We start from the raw sequence: 20633 nt of genomic DNA, 5'->3' as shown, positions 1-20633 counted from the left end.
AAGATGGGCAGAGGAGGGGGAGACCAGCAGAACCGAGGGAGCCGAGGGAGCCACATGTGCCCTCAGGGACTGTACGGGAGAACACGGGCTACAGAAGAGGAGGAAACCACTCTGTCTGAAAGGCGGTGCACAGGTAAGGAGCGGCCGAGGCTAGTGCTGCAGACGTGGCCAGGGGCGCACAGAGTCGACACGGTGAGGTCTGCTGCAGAGCCCGGACGAAGGCCGAGTTACCAACCAGGAGGGAGCACGCCGATGAAGACGACGGGCTTTAGGATGATAGAGCTCTGTGGTTCTGGCTGGTCCGACCGCTAGCTGCACAACCTGGGGAAAGTTACTTAACTAAACTGCAGCCTGCAGATCTCAAAAGAGGGATAAAATCACCACCCAGCTCTTGCCCACGCTGTTGGGCAGACAAACAAAATGATAATGTCTAACGTTTAGTGGGATCCCTGCCTCAGAGGGAGCACTTAGTAAATTGTTCCTAAAATTATTAAAACTCCACACGTTTGGAGAAAAAGAAGGAAATATGGTTTCCGATGGATTCCGGAGTACAAGTTTATGTTGGAGGTACCTGCCAGGGGCATGGCATCCGAGCAGGTAGCGGACCTGTGCTGGTGTACAGAAAGGTTGGTCATACTGCTTAAAGAACTCAAGGAAAAGGCGAGGAATGCCGTCTAAAAGGCGTAGGCAGAAAGCACATTTCCGCATCTAGGATACACAGATGGACTCATAAAATAACCTAAATAAGAGCTTACGCAGAATGTGTGCAAACAAACTATGCACGAAACCAACACAGAGAACACAGGGTATTGTAAGTTCTGCAACCCGAGGATTAAATCGCATTTAAATAGCATAAATTGAGGCTCCGATCTCGTGAAGTAAGTGATCATGCTACACCAAAATGTGATCACTAGTTTCTGCTTCTGTCTTTATTAAGACTTTATGTTTTAGAGCAGTTTCAGGCGCACAGCCAAACTGACAGGAAGGTAAAGGGATATCTCCTGCCTGCACACCTGTGCCCCCACACACGCATCGCCTCTCCTAGTACCAACAAGAGCGTGGTTACAGACTGATGAAGCTACATGGACACATCGTAATTGCACAAAGTCCACAGTTTACATTAGGGTTCACTCTCAGTACTGTCCGTCGTATAGGTTTACACAAATGTATGATGACAAGTAGCTACCACGATAGTATCATAGAGTCTTTCCACTGCCCTGAAAGTCCTATGTGCTCTGCTCTATTCATGTCTCCCACACTCACCTGGCAACCACTGATCTGTCTACTGTTCCACGGTTTTGCCTTTTCCAGAATGTCATCGACTTGGAATCACACAGTACGTAGCTTTTTCAGGTTAGCTCTTTCCACTAGGTAATATGCACTACAAGTTCACTCCAGGTCTTTTCTTGGTATGATAGCTCATTTCTTTTTAGTGCTAAATAATACTCCATTGTCTGGATGTGCCACAGTTTAGCCCTTTGCCTACTAAAGGACACCTTGGCTGCTTCCAAGTTTGGGAAGTTATGAATAAAGCTGCTCTACGTATTTGCGTGCAGGTTTCTGCATAGACGTAAGTTTTCAGTTCCTCTGCACGGCACGATTGCTAGATCATATGGTAAGGCTGTGTCGTTCTGTAAGAAATCATCCAAGTGTCTTCCCAAGTGGCTGCACCATCTTGCATGCCCACCAGCAGTGAATGACACCGTCCCAGTTGATCTATCCCCCCCCCCACCCCCCGCATTTGGTGTTGTCAGTGTTTTGAATTCCACCCTTTCTAACAGTTGTGTAGTGGTATCTCATGATGGTCTTCATTTGCATGTCCCTGATGACAGAAGGCACAGAGCATCTATTCATATGCTTGTTTGCCATCCGTATTCTACCAGTTTTAACTGATGGAGATTCCCTGCAGCGTAGCAGAAATATCTGGGTAGACGTGAAAGATAAGCAGCTGTGTTTCCAGTCACAAAATTTTGTTCTCCTTACAACTGGGAGTTGAATGGGATTGGACAGCATGTGGACTTTCTGCCCAGAGAAGGGCATCACTAAAGTCAGAGACCACCTTGGAGAAGCTGTCCCCACCTGGAGTGGGAGAAACACCACAGTTTAAAGAGGCTAAGACAGGGGCGCCTGGGTGGCTCAGTCGGTTAAGCGTCCAACTTCAGCTCAGGTCATGATCTCACGGTTTGTGAGTTCGAGCCCCGTGTCGGGCTCTGTGCTGACAGCTCAGAGCCTGGAGCCTCCTTCTGTTCTGTGTCTCCTTCTCTCTCTGTCCCTCCCCAACTTGTGCTCTGTCTATGTCTCTCAAAAAATAAATAAATGTAAAAAAAATTTAAAAAAAAAAAAAAAAGAGGCTAGGACAGGATATTCTCTTGAGAGTCTGGCCGAGGACAAACCAAAGCCCTACTGAGTCACCAAATACTACCACAAATTTATTAAGCTCTATCTGAAACCTTGACCTTAGCAGAACATACAGGTCTGTGAAATCCAAAAGAATATTTATGGTTACTGTGAGAAACCGGTTATCTAGGAAGAGGAAGCCGTATCTCTACCAGTATCTTATCAAAAGGCTGAAGAAACCAATCCTCAGGTCTTCCCTCACCGTAGACTCCCTACCAAGCCATGTTAAAAAGTGATTCCAGGGGCGCCTGGGTGGCTCAGTCGGTTAAGTGTCCAACTCTGGCTCAGGTGATGATCTCACAGTTCATGGGTTTGAGCCCCACATTGGGCTCTGTGCTGACAGTTCGGAGCCTGGAGCCTGCTTCGGATTCTTATCTCCCTCTCTCTCTGCCCCTACCCTGCTCGTGCACGGTCTCTCTCTCCCAAAAGTGAATAAACGCTAAAAAGTTTTTTTCAGTGATTCTAGTTAGTTCTCCATTACAAAAAGGTGTACACGCTATTAACGTCACTAGAGCAACAGGCTGCTCTAAAAGTGATGCTTCTCAAAATTAACTTAATATACCGATTTCCTCATCATTTTGAAATTTAGAATTGGTCGTGTCATGGCTATTATGGTGCAGACATTACTGGAAAAAAGTTTTACTCCTGGGAAGCGTGATTCCATCGCTTGTGTAAAAGCCAAAATGTGACTTATTTTTTTTTTTTAATGTTTATTTTGAGAGAGTGAGAGTTGGTGGGGGGCACACACACACACACCACACACACAGAGAGAGAGAGAGAGAGAGAGAGAGAGAGAGAGAGAGAGAGAGAGAGAGAGAGAGAGAAGCCCAAGCACGCTCCATGCCGTCAGGACAGAGCCCGACTAAGGACTCGATGTCGCAAACTGTGAGGTCATGACCTGAGCCAAAATCAAGAGTCAGATGCTTATCAACTAAGCTACGCAGGTGCTCCCAAAATGTTACTTTTTAAAAACCATCTCAGAAGTGTCTGTTTGGAAAACTAGAAGTGGACAATGGCAGAGTCATCTATTCTAAAATACATCATTTTTCATAGAGTAAAAACTATGGAAAAGAAGAACTGAAACACAGAAATAGTGGAACAAACAATATTCAAATGAAATGCATTGCACCTCACATATAACATTATCTTGTTTAAAAAAAAAAAAATAATCCTGCCGTTTGGGGCACCTGGCTGGCTCAGTCAGTGGAGCACACAACTCTTGATCTCAGGGTTGTGTTCAAGCCCCACACTGGACATAGAACCTACTTAAAAATTAATTTAAAAAAATACAACTGCTGTATATTGCATTTTAAAGTCACAACTGTTATTTAAAAACAAACAAACAAACAAACAAACAAACAAAAAACAGAAATAGAGGGGCACCTGGGGGGCTCGGTCAGTTAGGCGTTGCACTCTTGGTTTTGGCTCAGGTCATGGTCTCGTGGTTTTGTGAGTTCGAGCCCTGAATCAGGCTCTGTGCTGGTGGTGCAGAGGCTGCTTCGGATTTTCTTTCTCCCTCTCTCTCTGCCCCTCCCCAACTCATGCTATCTCTCTGTTAAAAATAAACTTAAAAAAAATAAAAATAAGAAACCGAAATAGAATCCCCATTATGCCAATCATCTGAAACAGTTACTGTCCTTGGTAAAATGTGAAGCAGATTCTCTGCAAGATTTTCTTACAAAGGGACAGTGGAGACCAGTAGGTATCGACTCCCCTCCTTCAAGACAAAAGACAAAGAAAAGATCTCTGAAGAAAGGCCAGGTGGCTCAGTCAATCGTGCTAAGCTCAGGGAAAATGTTCTCGAAGATCTGGTTTTCTGGTAGCTATATAGTTTGCAACCCGTATCAGTTACAAGCACTACTGATGGCCTGGGGGTCAGAGAGCTTGGCGTGTGATGGGGTTCCCGGGACCGTGAGGTCGCCGATGCTTCCTGTGTCACACGCTGGTGTGAGATCCAAAAGGAAGAGTTTCATTCATCTTGTGAACAGGCGAAAGCACAGAGCGAAACACGTCAGTGATGTATAGATGACACCAAGATTAAAGGGATCGATTTATCCTTGGAGAAACATCCCCAAAGCGGTGTGTAAACATTACGGATTGTAAAGTGCAGAAGCTGGTGTGGTTATAAACCTTCTCCAGTCCCATGACAACCCCACAACTTTATCAGTGTGCGCGTTACGCCGATATACAGATGACACTGGTTGTGATTAGTAAGCAAAGCTGGTGTCGAGGGGCCATCTGGCATTTTATGGATAGGCACAACTGAAATACGCCAGGTGGGTTACACTCCTTTGAACACACGCAGGGAAATCAGTAACTGCTTGGTATTACAAAAAGCACCTTCCTGTTCAGAAGGCCAACTCCATCTATCACCGCTCTTTTCCTCTACCACGGAGGCGATGCAGTGGCTCAGAAATGGAAACCTGCCTGTAAGTAAAGCATTCAGGGAGTCTAACGGACTCAGGAAGGTGGGCAGTCCTTACGCTCTGGAGATGACGGCCAAACTGCCACCCTGGAAAACAGGGCCACAGTAGAGCCATACGAAGCAGGTGACCGGGATCAGTAATGTGCTTTATTGGGTGTGTATACTGCCATTTTCGTCCAGACAATCAGCCAGCATCTTCTAGAACTACTTAAACCCTTTGCATTTGGTCATCCTTGGTTGATCTCATAATCATATTATTCTGGAAAGTGTATCCATGAACGTTTGGCCATCTCCACATTCAAAGACATTCCCCACCGCTCAGATTAAGTCAGAGTGAACTCTGATGAGCGCAACTATTTAAAAGCATCTGCGTTAGGGTCTTCAAAACATATTGGTCAATTTGAGCAAAACCAGATTTTGATAAGCTCTCTCTACCTCCCTCATTCTTTTGATCACCTTTAGAAAGGAACTGACTCTGAATAGTGAATGAGTGTTTTGTTTATGGGAACGGTCTGGTTTCCGTGATGCTTCATTGTAGATTTTCATGTCACCCTAAATATTGCTCCCTGACTATGTGTTACCTCCAAAGGTATTTTGTAAATCCAGTATGGGTTAATTTCTTTGCCGAGAGCTTTGCATGCAAATCTAAGAAGGACATGGTTTCTGCTCTAGACCAGAGAAAGACTGCCAAAACAGTAGTTCTAGGACACTGTGCAATGGATCCTAATAAAGGAAATGTACATGGTGCACTTAGAATACAGAGGAGGGACACTCAGCATGTCTTGGGAGAATCAGAAAAACAGCTGGAGTGTTTCTTTTAATTGTCCCCTTTCCTCAGAAAATGGGGAAATCTGCTGACCTTTCTTTCGTAAATTAGACAACTATGAGAAGAGTATACATTTCTTGGACTCTAAATCCCATTAAGAGTTACACTCCTCAGGGCGCCTGGGTGGCTCGTCGGTTAAGCGTCCGACTTCGGCTCAGGTCATGATCTCACGGTCCATGAGTTCGAGCCCCGCATCAGGCTCTGTGCTGACAGCTCAGAGCCTGGAGCCTGTTTCGGATTCTGTGTCTCCCTCTCTCTGACCCTCCCCCCTTCATGCTCTGTCTCTCTCTGTCTCAAAAGTAAAATAAAACACTAAAAAAAAAAAAAAATTAAAAAAAAAAAAAAAAGAGTGAGAAAGGCCAGGGGCACCTGGGTGGCTCGGTCGGTTAAGCGTCCGACTTAGGCTCAGGTCATGATCTCACGGTCCGTGAGTTCGAGCCCCGCGTCAGGCTCTATGCTGACAGCTCAGAGCCTGGAGCCTGTTTCAGATTCTGTGTCTCCCTCTCTCTCTGCTCCCCCCCTGTTCATGCTCTGTCTCTGTCTCAAAAATAAATAAACGTTAAAAAAAAAAAAAATTAAAAAAAAAAAAAAAGAGTTACACTCCTCTTTTTCAAATAACATGAGCCAACTGTTTGCGGAGGGCCCACTTGGCACAGCCATAGCACCTTTCGAAATCAACCATATAACCATTCAAAATTTACAATCGAGGAAAGTGCCACTATATTCTGCAAAGGGTTTTTTGGGGATTTGTAGAAGAAATCTCAGAAACATCAAAATCGACCTCTGGGGACGCCTGGGTGGCTCAGTCGGTTAAGCGTCTGACTTCAGCTCAGGTCACGATCTCGCGGTCCGTGAGTTTGAGCCCCGCGTCGGGCTCTGGGCTGATGGCTCAGAGCCTGGAGCCTGCTCCTGATTCTGTGTCTCCCTCTCTCTCTGCCCCTCCCCCATTCATGCTCTGTCTCTCTCTGTCTCAAAAATAAATAAAACGTTAAAAAAAAAATTAAAAAAAAAATGACCTCTGAATGATATTCTATGCTCATGCATTGAAGGACAAATACTGTTACGATGTCTATACTACCCAAAGCGAGCTACAGATTTAATGCAATCTCTATCAAAATACCAACAGCATTTGTCACAGAACTAGAACAAACAATCCTAAACTTTGTATGGCACCACAAAAGACCTGAACAGTGATAGCAATCTTGAAACAGAAGAGCAAACCTGGAGGCATCACAATTCCAGACATCAAGTTACATTACAAAGCAGCAGTCGTTAAGACAGTGTGGTATTGGCACAAACACAGACACACAGATCAATAGAACAGAACGAAAAACCACCATAATATCATCAATTAATCTTTGACAAAGGAAGCAAGAATATGCAATGGTAAAAAGTCTCTTCAACAAATGGTGCTGGGAAAACTGGACAGCAACATGCAAAAGAATGAAACTGGACCACTTTCTTACACCATACGCAAAAACAAACACAAAACAGATTAAATTTAGACCTAAATGGGAGACCTGAAATCATAAAAAGTCTCGAAGAGAGTATAGGCAGTAATTTTTCTGAAATCGGCTATAACAACATTTTCCTAGATAGGTCTCCAGAGGCAAGGGAAACAAAAGCAAAAATCAACTATTGGGACTACATCAAAATAAAGAGCTTCTGCACAGCGAAGGAAACAATCAGCAAAACAAAAAGACAACTTACTGAATGGGAGAAGATACTTACCAATAATATATCCAACAAAGGGTTAGTATCCAGGGTATATAAAAACCTTATACAACTCAATTCCCAAAAAACTAATAATCCAATTAAAAAATGGGCAGGAGACATGAACAGATCCTTTTACAGAGAAGCCATCCAAATGACCGACACATGAAAAGATGCTCAATATCACTAATCATCAGGGAAATGCAAATCAAAACTACAATGAGATCCCACCTCACACCTGTCAGAATGGCTAAAATCAAAAACGCAAGAAACAGCAAGTGTTGGCGAGGATGTGGAGGAAAAGGAACCCTCATGCCCTGCTGGTGGAAGGGCAAAGTGGTGCAGCCACTGTGGAAGACAGTATGGAGGTGCCTCAGAAACGTAAAAACAGAATTACCACACGATGCAGTAATTCCACTGGGTGTTTACCCAAACGATACAAAAACACTACTTTCAAAAGATATATGCCCCCTTATGTTTATAGCAGCATTATTTACAGCAGCCAAATTATGGAAGCAGCCCAAGTGTCTATCAACAGACGAATGGATGAAGAAGTTGTGGTACATGTATACAATGGAATATTACTCAGCCATAAAAAAGAATGAAACCTTTCCATTTGCAACAACAGGGATAGAGCTAGAGTATAATGCAAAGAGAAATAAGTCAGAGAAGGACACACACCACAGGTATTCATTCATAGGTGGAATTTAGGAAACCAAACACACAAAGAAAAAAGAAAAAACAAAAAACCAGACTCATAACTGTAGACAACAAACAGGTGGTTATCAGACAGGAAGTGAGGGTTGGGGGGAATAGGTGACATGGATGAAGAGCACACTTACCATGATGAGCACTGAATAATGTACAGAATTGTTGACTCACTATTATGAGCACTAAGTAATGTACAGAATTGCAGAATCATCAAGATGAGCACTGAATAATGTACGGAATTGTTGACTCATCAAGATGAGCACTGAGTAATGTACAGAATTGTTGACTCATCAAGATAAGCACTGAGTAATGTACGGAATCGCAGAATCATCAAGATGACCACTGAGTAGGGGCGCCTGGGTGGCTCAGTCGGTTAAGCGGCCGACTTCGGCTCAGGTCATGATCTCGCAGTCTGTGAGTTCTAGCCCCGCGTCGGGCTCTGTGCTGACAGCTCAGAGCCTGGAGCCTGCTTCAGATTCTGTGTCTCCGTCTCTCTGACCCTCCCCTGTTCATGTTCTGTCTCTCCCTGTCTCAAAAATAAATAAATGTTAAAAAAAAATTAAAAAAAAAAAAGATGAGCACTAAGTAATGTACAGAATTGTTGACTCACTATGATGAGCACTGAGTAATGAACAGAATTTTTCACTCAGTATGATGAGCACTGAGTAATGTACAGAATTGTTGAATCAAGATGAGCACTGAGTAACGAACAGAATTGTTGACTCATCAAGATGAGCACTAAGTAATGTACAGAATTGTTGACTCATCAACATAAGCACTAAGTAATGTACAGAATTGTTGACTCATCAAGATGAGCACTGAGTAATGTACAGAATTGTTGACTCACTCTGATGAGCACTGAGTAATGAACAGAATTGTTCACTCAGTATGATGAGCACTGAGTAATGTACAGAATTGTTGTCTCACTATGATGAGCACTGAGTAATGAACAGAATTGTTCACTCAGTATGATGAGCACTGAGTAATGTACAGAATTGTTGAATCAAGATGAGCACTGAATAATGTACAGAATTGTTGACTCATCAAGATGAGCACTAAGTAATGTACAGAATTGTTGACTCATTAACATAAGCACTAAGTAATGTACAGAATTGTTGACTCATCAAGATGAGCACTGAGTAATGTACAGAATTGTTGACTCATCAAGATGAGCACTGAGTAATGTACAGAATTGTTGACTCATTAACATAAGCACTAAGTAATGTACAGAATTGTTGACTCATCAAGATGAGCACTGAGTAATGTACAGAATTGTTGTCTCACTATGATGAGCACTGAGTAATGAACAGAATTGTTCACTCAGTATGATGAGCACTGAGTAATGTACAGAATTGTTGAATCAAGATGAGCACTGAATAATGTACAGAATTGTTGACTCATCAAGATGAGCACTAAGTAATGTACAGAATTGTTGACTCATTAACATAAGCACTAAGTAATGTACAGAATTGTTGACTCATCAAGATGAGCACTGAGTAATGTACAGAATTGTTGACTCATCAAGATGAGCACTGAGTAATGTACAGAATTGTTGACTCATTAACATAAGCACTAAGTAATGTACAGAATTGTTGACTCATCAAGATGAGCACTGAGTAATGTACAGAATTGTTGTCTCACTATGATGAGCACTGAGTAATGAACAGAATTGTTCACTCAGTATGATGAGCACTGAGTAATGTACAGAATTGTTGAATCAAGATGAGCACTGAATAATGTACAGAATTGTTGACTCATCAAGATGAGCACTAAGTAATGTACAGAATTGTTGACTCATTAACATAAGCACTAAGTAATGTACAGAATTGTTGACTCACCAAGATGAGCACTGAGTAATGTACAGAATTGTTGACTCATCAAGATGAGCACTGAGTAATGTACAGAATTGTTGACTCATTAACATAAGCACTAAGTAATGTACAGAATTGTTGACTCATCAAGATGAGCACTGAGTAATGTACAGAATTGTTGTCTCACTATGATGAGCACTGAGTAATGAACAGAATTGTTCACTCAGTATGATGAGCACTGAGTAATGTACAGAATTGTTGAATCAAGATGAGCACTGAATAATGTACAGAATTGTTGACTCATCAAGATGAGCACTAAGTAATGTACAGAATTGTTGACTCATTAACATAAGCACTAAGTAATGTACAGAATTGTTGACTCATCAAGATGAGCACTGAGTAATGTACAGAATTGTTGACTCATCAAGATGAGCACTGAGTAATGTACAGAATTGTTGACTCATTAACATAAGCACTAAGTAATGTACAGAATTGTTGACTCATCAAGATGAGCACTGAGTAATGTACAGAATTGTTGTCTCACTATGATGAGCACTGAGTAATGAACAGAATTGTTCACTCAGTATGATGAGCACTGAGTAATGTACAGAATTGTTGAATCAAGATGAGCACTGAATAATGTACAGAATTGTTGACTCATCAAGATGAGCACTAAGTAATGTACAGAATTGTTGACTCATTAACATAAGCACTAAGTAATGTACAGAATTGTTGACTCATCAAGATGAGCACTGAGTAATGTACAGAATTGTTGACTCATCAAGATGAGCACTGAGTAACGTAAGGAATTGCAGAATCATCAAGATGAGCACTGAGTAATGTACAGAATTGTTGTCTCACTCTGATGAGCACTGAGTAATGTACAGAATTACCGAATCACCAGGATGAGCACTGAGTAATGAACAGAATTGTTGACTCACTATGATGAGCACTGAGTAATGAACAGAAGTGTTAAATCCCTATGATGAGCACTGAATGTACAGAATTGTTGACTCACTATGATGAGCACTGAGTAAGGTACACAATTGTTGACTCACTATATCATACACGTGAAACTACTATAACGCTGTATGCTAACTATGCTAGAATTAAAAAAAGTTAAATGAATTTCTGGTGTTCATCCATAATCATACACAAACAAAAGTGAGAACACCCCAGTCTCGTATGGTCTACTGTATTGGATCTTTAGGGTATCATACAGTTCCCGGGCTCCACAAGCAGACACTCATTACTGCCCAGTGACGTAAACTTCTAGCATCCTTGGTTTCACTCGGAGACCTGTTATCTTCGTAGATCTGCACTTCTGATCGGGTCACCCTGGAACAGCAGCCCAGTGATGAAAGGATAACGTTACTATCACCATAGCAAAATGCCCACATCCATGGATTTGTATGTGGACTGAATACAGACTCCCTGTGCATCCTTTAAAACCCAGACTACTGGCTGAAAAATATCTTAGCTATTCTGGGGCACGGATATGCAGGGTAATGCTGGCTTTAATGCCAAAATCAAGTCTGACGTCGGCTGAGAAACCGTCAGCTAAGAACACTGCATCATTTTGTCAGAGGAACAACAGGTCAAATCTCTTGGTCAGGATCGAATGTTCTTTTGGTCCGAGGTTGCATAAATATTGTCATTAAGCACATCATACCCAGAAGGACCATATGTGATGTTCAGAAAACCAGTATTCAGACAGTTGATAAAGCTGTTGATTTGTTTCTTAAATCTAATTTGTTAAATAACAAAGGACAGTATTCACAAGAAGCTGCTTTCAGCAATTATAAACGAGGATCAACTATTTTCTACGTGAATCAACCTGTGGGATGAGACGTCAGTATCGCAAAACTTTGTTGGCTGACGTGGAAACACAGCGTATTCTTATTTTAAAGACTTCTTATTATCAAAGAAAAATTGAGAAATCCTCTCAGCTTAAGAATCACATGAAACATCCTACTTACTCACAAGATGTTCAACATGGCTCTGCAACAATCTCATATTCTATTCCTTTTAGAAGGACAATAGCCTCCCAAAACCTCAGTTCCTCATCAGCAGGGGACTACATGACCTACGTAACCCTGTATCATGTGCCATCCCAACAATGACTTTTGAGAGTAAAAGGGGGTGGGCTAACCAGGTGGGACAGTGGGCAGCATGTGTCCAGGGGGCTGTCCTTGGTGAACAGATGGTCACCCCTCACATCAGAAGGAAGCTGGCTGGTTGAATCCAGCCATTTTTGCCCTCTGGCTACATACTAGAATCATTCTGGAGAACACACACAGACATACATATAAACACGTATGTTCAGACACACGTCTACACATCCAAATACGTATGCGTGCACGTGTACACATACTTAGATGCTTCGGCCCTACACCAGACCAATGAAATACCATTTCCGAAAATGGACTGAATCTTGAGCAACAACCATTTTTAGAAGCTCCCCTAAATGATACAAATACGCAGCACTTGACTGAGCACTTGTGGACTGGATAACGTCCACATCCAACATCCTGGGATCACAACTCCTGAGAATGAATTGAGAGCATTTACTGTTGTCAACATTTTATAACTGCATACTAGTCTCATTTCTAGAAGACAAAATACTTAACACCAGTAAGATACTAACATTTATTGATGAAGGGTTTATAGTTTACAAAACAGTTTGTCAACAACATCTTTCCCCCCCCCTCACATTAAGCTTGTGAGAAAGATTGGTTATCGTTATCAGGGACTTTCCGTAGATGAGGATATCGAGGCTAAAAAGATCAAACCCATAGTGACAAGTTATATCTTAAGATGAGCATACGGAATAATCAAGCCCAGGTCCTGATTCTAAGGACATAGATGGGAGCGGGTATGAAGGATGCCGACCGCAGAGGTCTGAATCCACCTGTATCATTTCCTAGCTCCACGAGCTGGGACGAGTCACGCAACCCCTCTGTACGTCATCTCCAACCTGAGAACCATACTGACACGCTGTTTGTAATGCCCATGTAAGTACTGCACGACATTCTACGTGGCAGGCCTTAGCAGTGGGCCCAATAAATATTAATGGCATTAGGATGGCTACTAGATTCCTTTCCTCTCTCCCCGTCCCCTGCTTTTCCTACCATAATTACTACTACAGCTAGAGCGAATAATAATAATAATCCCTGCTATTGGCAGAGTAAATGGCCCTTTAAATAGACAAACTCAATTATAATAAACCCTTTGAGCTACTCTTTACCCCCTTCCCACACACTCTGCCAAAGCAGCAACATGAAGCGTGAACGACCTTCAAAGATGACGCTCTACGAAACCAGACACCCCAGGAGCGCACCAATGTTGAAGTCTGGCCATCTCTGTGTGACACGGCGAAGGTGTGATGAGACTGCACGCAGATGCTAAGCTGCATTTAGAAGCAGTGACCAGACGTGCCGCTCCAATCTGCCTTCCAGAATGAACCGAGACCCACTGCAAGTGGAGCACTGGCTGCCAGCCTCCAACCGCAGCACCTCCAGACTTGCCACGGTGTTCAAAGTAAGGCCCGGCTCGTGCTGGGGAAGCCGCCAGCCAAGGGTGGAGCACAGTGGTGGGTATGAGGGGGCGGCCACGGCGGCCCCAGGAGCTACCACGCTGCAGGCAACCCTCCCGTCGGCCCACCCCGTCTTGGGGGGGCAACGCCACGTGTGGTTCTCACCACCCAATCCGCTCCCAACTCCCCCATCCCTTCCCACGGATCCGATCACCGTGGCATGAAGGCTTCCCAGTGAATTACGAGCCCAAAGCACCCCAGACATTCCAACAACTCGACACAACTTAGAAACGGTGAAAAGGATAAATTGTGAGCAACTGTTTGGTTCCAAAATGCTATTCTTTTATGATTTTCCAAGACTTTATTTATTTGGAAATTTCTACAGAGTCACAAAATATGCTTGAGTAGTCTATCTAGCGGAGCCCCTACAACGTGAAGCTGAAAGAGGGAAAAAAGTGATTATGGATCATGTCCTAGACACGTCATCTTTGTTTTGCAAATTAAATTTGTTATGCCACATTAGCTCAAAGATATGAACATTTTAACAATTCCACATCTACAAACTGCAAGAAAAACAAATTAGATTTTAAAACGTATTCAGTTCCGAGGACCTAGCTTCCTGCAGGATCTATTTTTCATCTGAAGACAGAAAAACTATTCTAAATGACTACATTTCCACTTTCACCATTTAATTTCATCCTCATTGTTGTAATTCATGTTTTTCAACATATTTAAAACATCGAAAATAATGGAAACCTTCGTGATAGATGATAAACTAAGTATTAGTTTGATCTAATAATCTAAATATTCTTCATATTAATACCATCACGGTTAGGAATAATAGAATCGGTACCATGTGACAGGGTTCTCTGTTCTTTGCAATATGGACTCATTTGGATTCAGATATGTTTAGAATTTTAAGTCTAATCATCATCTTGTATGTATTAACAACTACTTTACAGACTATTTTCTCTGCTGAATTACTTGTTTTTTATGTTAATGTTTTATGTTTTAGGATAGTGACAATACAGTAATTATACAGTTCTCACTATGTGACAAACAGTATTCTGTGCTCCTTACCTGCATTAAGTCATTTAGCCTCAGACGCATTCTATAATTTGGGTGTAATCATTATCCATCATGTATAGATTAGGAAATGAGGAACAGAGATGTCAAGTAACCTTCCCAAGGTCACACAGCTCTAAGCGGTAGAGCCTGGATTTGAACTGTCAGCACGAACCAGGAAAAAGAAGTGCTGACTCATCTTAACACCCATCAATTAAATGTGTGGTCTATGAGTGTGTCAATCCACATGCAAACTGAGTAATTTTAAATCGAATGGATATGACTGAGACAAACGTATCCCAGTTTTAAGATGGACATACACACGGTCCTTGTCAAACTACTCACCCCGAGGACGCGAGACATGCTCAGTACGCCTTGGCAGCCTGGCCTCTCTCGTTCGAAGTGCTGAAGAGCTGCTGGGATGGAGATAACGAATTAGCAAGCCAGACAAGCAAATCCATCCTAGCGCTTAGATCCATCTGGGTTTAGAGCAGAACAAGGATTTTTCAGTCGTGCAAGCATCATTTCATCAGACTTCCTGCGGTCGATCGTCAGTAAGCGGTCGCTGAGTGCGTACTGCGACGCCCTCCGCTAAATCCTGGGGCTTTTCAAAGGTCTGACTCGGGGCGCCGGGGTGGCTCAGTCGGTTACGCATCCCACTTCAGCTCAGGTCATGATGTCACGGCTCGTGAGTTCAAGCCCCGCGTGGGGCTCGTGCTGACAGCTCAGAGCCTGGAGCCTGCTTCCGATTCTGTGTCTCCCTCTCTCTCGGCCCCTCCCCTGCTCACTCTTTGTCTCTCTCAATCTGTCTCAAAAATAAACATTAAAGGGGCGCCTGGGTGGCGCAGTCGGTTGAGCGTCCGACTTCAGCCAGGTCACGATCTCGCGGTCCGTGAGTTCGAGCCCCGCGTCAGGCTCTGGGCTGATGGCTCGGAGCCTGGAGCCTGTTTCCGACTCTGTGTCTCCCTCTCTCTCTGCCCCTCCCCCGTTCATGCTTTGTCTCTCTCTGTCCCAAAAATAAATAAAAAACGTTGAAAAAAAAAAATTTAAAAAATAAATAAATAAATAAACATTAAAAATAAATAAAAATAAAACCACAGGTCAAAGGTCTGACTTGAACAGGCTACTGAAGCCACAGTTAACCACAGTGCTAACTGAAGCCTTGGCTATGACAAGTCTCTAAAGGTAGTCTCTAAAGGCCCGATTAGTACAGTCTCTAAAGGCCCCACACCACCTTGGAATTTCAGTGACCAGTATTCAGCTGAGAAGTCACGTGTCTTTCCATGGACCTGACCCCAGGGACGGGGTTGGGAGGGAGTCTCTATCACCCTGGGCCACCTTCCAGGCAGGACTTACACTCCTGTCTCAGACTGGCCAGGAGTCATCTCTGTCCATCATGACAGTCTCATCCACAATTACGTCCACACACAGCAGTCCATCAATATCGGTGAATGACTACATTCACGCATTGCGGAGACAACTCATAACCTCTTAACACAACTACGTGGGACAAAACACTTGAAGGGATGGGCTCTAAGGGGTGTGTTTCAACAAACCTACTATATTACATTATACACGTCCTCGTCTCCACGCATTTAAACTTCTAGCATCAAGGCTCATGGCATGTCACAATTTATAAATTCATTAAGACCTAAGCTCAAACAGCTTGGTTGTTAAAATTTGTGGGGAGAGGTTACCTAGGTGGTAAAAAAGCCTAGCAGCTAATTAAACATCAATACCTAACCTGTGTTCTGTTCTCATTCATGAGTGCACACTTGTATATATGCTCACATCATCTTCAGCAGTCTGGGTTACTGATTAGATGTTGGAAGCCACATATGGAAATAGGAGTCTTACACACCTTTAATTGTATTAGCTTGTTCACTACATGATCATTTAAATTACTGTCAGTTATTTGGCTAGGTTATCTCATACTAATGGCCTTTTATACAATGTTCTGTATTCAAATTTGAGATAGGAATCTCTAGGAAGTAAATTATACACAACATTCATGTATACATGTGATATATACATGACACCTTAGTTTTACATGTAGTCACTATGTCTCTAAATCTGTATGTGTACTCTCTGAATTTTCTATAATGAAAATGTGCTTCTTTAGAAATTAGAAAAATATTTTACACTAAATCCTAAACTAATTTATTCTAAATGAAATTCTAATAGGACTTGAGTGCATTCGTGTGTGCACACAAGCAGTTTCACCGCCAGTTTTCAAGTCCTAGATATTTTGTATTAGCTCTAACTATGAGAGCTACCGAATAATTGTACTAGCCAATACAGAAATTGTTATGCCTATTTTTTATTTTTTAAGGCATTCATGTATGTAAGTATGTATGTAAGTAATCTCTACGCCCCCAACACAGGGCTCAAAGTCACGATCCTGAGATCAAGACTCGTGTGCTCTTCTGACTGAGCCAGCCAGGTGCCCCACCTTCCAATTATTTTTTAAAGTTAACTTTCTGGGGCGCCTGGATGGCTCAGTCGGTTAAGCGGCCGACTTCGGCTCAGGTCATGATCTCGCGGTCCGTGAGTTCGAGCCCCGCGTCGGGCTCTGTGCTGATAGCTCAGAGCCTGGAGCCTGTTTCGGATTCTGTGTCTCCCTCTCTCTGACCCTCCCCTGTTCATGCTCTGTCTCTCCCTGTCTCAAAAATAAATAAACGTTAAAAAAAAAAAAAAGTTAACTTTCTTCGGGGCACCTGGGTGGGGCCCAGTCGGTTAAGCGTCCGACTTCAGCTCAGGTCATGATCTCGCAGTCTGTGAGTTCAAGCCCCACGGAGGGCTCTGTGCTGACAGCTCGGAGCCTAGAGCCACTTCGGATTCTCTGTCTCCCTCTGTCTCTGCCCCTCCCCCACTTGTGGTCTGTCTCTCTCTGCCTATCAAAAATAAATAAATGGAAAAAAATTAAAAAATTTTAAAGTTAACTTTCTTCACACACAAAAAAATAATAATAATTCCTAAAGTGGACTTAATAAAGTAGTAGCTAGGTGGCACCTCAGTAAACATTTTAAATAAAAATAAACATTAAGGGGCACCTGGATGGCTCAGCTGGTTGAGCATCTGATTCTTGATTTCAGCTCAGGTCATGATCCCAGGGTCATGGGTCGAGCCCCGTACTGGGTTCTGCACTTTGCATAGAGCCTGCTTGGGATTCTCTCTCCCTCCCTCTCCCCCTCCCCCATGCATGCTTACACCCATGCACACATGGGCACACTCTCTCCCTCTAAAATAAAAAAAGGAAAAGAAAATCCACCAGCCTCAGAATACAGACACAGCTATAAAGTACAAGAGGAAAATAAAATTTTAAAAATTAATAAATAAACACTGAAACCATTTATTAATTTAAAAATTAATAAACAAACACTGAAATCTGGCTTTTATTCGGGACAGAACCTAGTTCATCTACATTTCAAATCAGTAAGTACCCTGCAGGTTACAGGTGAGAAAGGCAAGAGATGAGGGGGACAAAAATGACCACTAATCTAACTGAACCGCTTTCTGATTTTTACAAAGTTAATTTTGTACCGAGATTTCAGTCACTGACTCTGGTAAGCAACAAAAGTAGCCCTTGTGACGCAGCAAGGAGATGATTAAAAACCCACAAACTGCTGTGAACCGTTTCTCACTCCTCTGTGCAGGTGACGTGGGGCATAAAATACAGGGAGGGGAGACTCAGCCGTTTCCACCTGGAAGGAGGCCACATGAAACTGAGGCCTCCTAGGACCCATGGTTTCTTGCTGGCATTCACACCCTTCTGGGGTGGGCAATGTCCCCCTCAGGGGGCAGTCTGCAAATACTTACAGAAAACCAAACGCATCCTGAACCTTCCGGGAAGCCTATTTCCGCACGCAGGCTGGATCCACCTGACCTCAATTTTTATTATGAACGTCCTCTTGGGAGGATATACGACCACTCTTCTGAAAGTCACTCATTAACTAAGGGCAACGATTTCTGAGAATCTGCTGTGCTTAATTGCTACCATCACTTTAACTGAGTTCCTTGAACAAAATCAAGGATCACAAGTGTCCTCAGCTCTTTGATAGCAGCCAACGTACAACCACGGGGAAAAGGAAACTGTAAGAGTGACGACAGTTTTTTTCAACAGAGTATACACTACTAAGACCAGCCTCTGTTTATTAGGTTCCAGTGAAACGGTTAACGATATAGCCCTGAGCACAGATGAACCTGGGTTTCTTTCCTTTGCTTATTGTCCAGATCGTCTGGGAAAAGTGTCTTAGTGGGTCTGTGAGACCACTCTATGTCCTCCTGAGCATTTATTGCGGGGACTGAGATGGGGAATATACGGTCAGCAAAGTCTCTGGCACATAGTATGGGGACATAGTATGTTAGCTGGTTGTTATTAACGCTTACTATTTTCATGCACAGAACATGTAACCAACTACAAAGGGCACCGCACAAAATTTCAGGAGCGCTTGTCCAGCCCAGGAGCTTCCGACCTTGGTACCTACCCTCATCAGTGATCAGTGGTTGCACCAGAGACGGATCCAGATGTATAGCTGACCAATCATATGTTCTCTCCAGCAGAAGAACAGCTATCCTTAGTGCCGTCTGCTGGGTCTGAGGCAATGTAAACTTCCCAACTGAGGGGCTCCCACATCCGGCCACGTGCACCTTGAGAAACAAAGAAAGTGGATCTCCTGAGACAAAAGAAGATAACACATGCCGACGTGAATCTACAAGAGCCTGGCAATCCAAAGCAGAGGTGTGTCTGAGGGATTTCCCTTCCTAGTGTCCATCCTCTACACTGCCATCTTTCCCTAGCTTCATATCCTTAAATTTTTTTCAATGTTTATTTATTTTTTGAAACAGACAGGGAAACACAGCAGGAGCAGGGGAGGGGTAGAGAGAGAGGGAGACACAGACTCTGAAGCAGGCTCCAGGCTCTGAGCTGTCAGCACAAAGCCCGACACGGAGCTTGAATTCACCAGACGTGAGATCATGACCTGAGCCAAAGTCGGATGCTTAACCAGCTGAGCCAACCAGAGCCCCTCCCTGGGTCCCTATTCTAAAAATAATTTTTTTTAACATATATAATGACTTTCACTTTTTCTCTCAGCAACCAATGGGATCTTAACTAATGCAGTGAATCTCGGGAACAGATTATTTTTAAGAGGTAATTATTTCAGTCTTTCAATTTATAAGTAGGATCCAATAATCAAGACAGTCTCATTTCAGGTGTAGCAGAAAATGTCTTCTCTCCCCTCTTCTTCGAAGAGAACATCTGAGTATACAGAAGAGTATTTCCGAGCAAGACTTACTTGATGGGCCCCAGGCCCAGAAGGACCCACATTTAAAGATCACCATTCTGAAATTCGTAATAATTTTATCTTCCAACTTGTGTTTGCTTAAGATTTTTTTTTAAGACCTTATTTTTGGGGTACCTGGGTAAGTCAACAGGTTGAGCGTCTGACCCTTGGTTTCAGCTCAGGTCATAATCTCATCGTCCATGAGATGGAGTCCCACTTGAGATTCTCTCTCTCTGTCACTTCCTCATTCGCCAATGTGCTCTCTCTCTCTCTCTCTCTCTCTCAAAATAAAAAAAAAAGATGCTTTAAAAAATATGTTTTAGTTTTAAGTAATGTCTACACCCAACGTGGGGCTTAAACTTACAACCCCAAGATCAAGAGTCACATGCTCTACTAACTGAGCGAACCAGGCACCCCTTTTTTTAATGTTTTTTTTTATTTTTGAGAGACAGCAAAAGTGGGGGAGGTGTCAGGGCAGGGGGGCCAAAGCATCCGAAGCAGGCTGTAAACTAACAGCACTGGGCATTATGCAATGTCAACACGAATAATAAAATTCATGCCGGTAACTTAAAATTTTAGTTTTTCTTCATTTAGAAAGACACGAAATAGCAAACAACATACTCTATGACGAGTTGAGAGAGGTGGACCATGGAGATATGGAAAAGGTTTTGAATGGCACTTCCCCCCTTCATTTTGAACAAGAGTTGTTGTGTTTTCCTCCCGCATTGGACCTTGCAAATTGTATCCAGCTCTGTTCCTGGGACTTTTTGGTACAAATAATGGAACTTCTGATCGAGTGGCAGGCTCTGCCTTGGTCTATGCTGTCACGGTTTGCTTCCTGGTCTGGGGTTCATTCACTGAGGTG

The 20633-nt window shown here is 43.0% G+C and overlaps 1 long non-coding RNA gene across 5 annotated transcripts in view; it reads right to left on the bottom strand.

The window, feature by feature from the left end:
* The window catches only part of LOC109248269 (uncharacterized), a 411435-nt gene that overhangs the window by 375273 nt on the left and 15529 nt on the right, over positions 1-20633 (bottom strand). For 4 of the 5 annotated variants that reach the window (XR_008418365.1, XR_008418363.1, XR_008418362.1 and 1 more), the window contains 2 exons: positions 18971-19133; positions 14829-14896 (listed from right to left, as the gene is read on the bottom strand). This is a non-coding gene — a long non-coding RNA (uncharacterized LOC109248269). Of the gene's footprint in view, positions 1-14828; positions 14900-18970; positions 19134-20633 lie in introns of all 5 variants that reach the window. The other variant, XR_008418364.1, reaches the window with a different exon arrangement.

The sequence above is a fragment of the Panthera pardus genome, unplaced genomic scaffold (assembly GCF_024362965.1).
Source record: "Panthera pardus isolate Hobbes unplaced genomic scaffold, ASM2436296v1 HiC_scaffold_27, whole genome shotgun sequence".
In the NCBI taxonomy this organism is placed as follows: domain Eukaryota; kingdom Metazoa; phylum Chordata; class Mammalia; order Carnivora; family Felidae; genus Panthera; species Panthera pardus.
The sequence above is the reverse complement of the archived record's forward strand: the minus strand, read 5'-3'. Positions and strand labels throughout refer to the sequence as shown.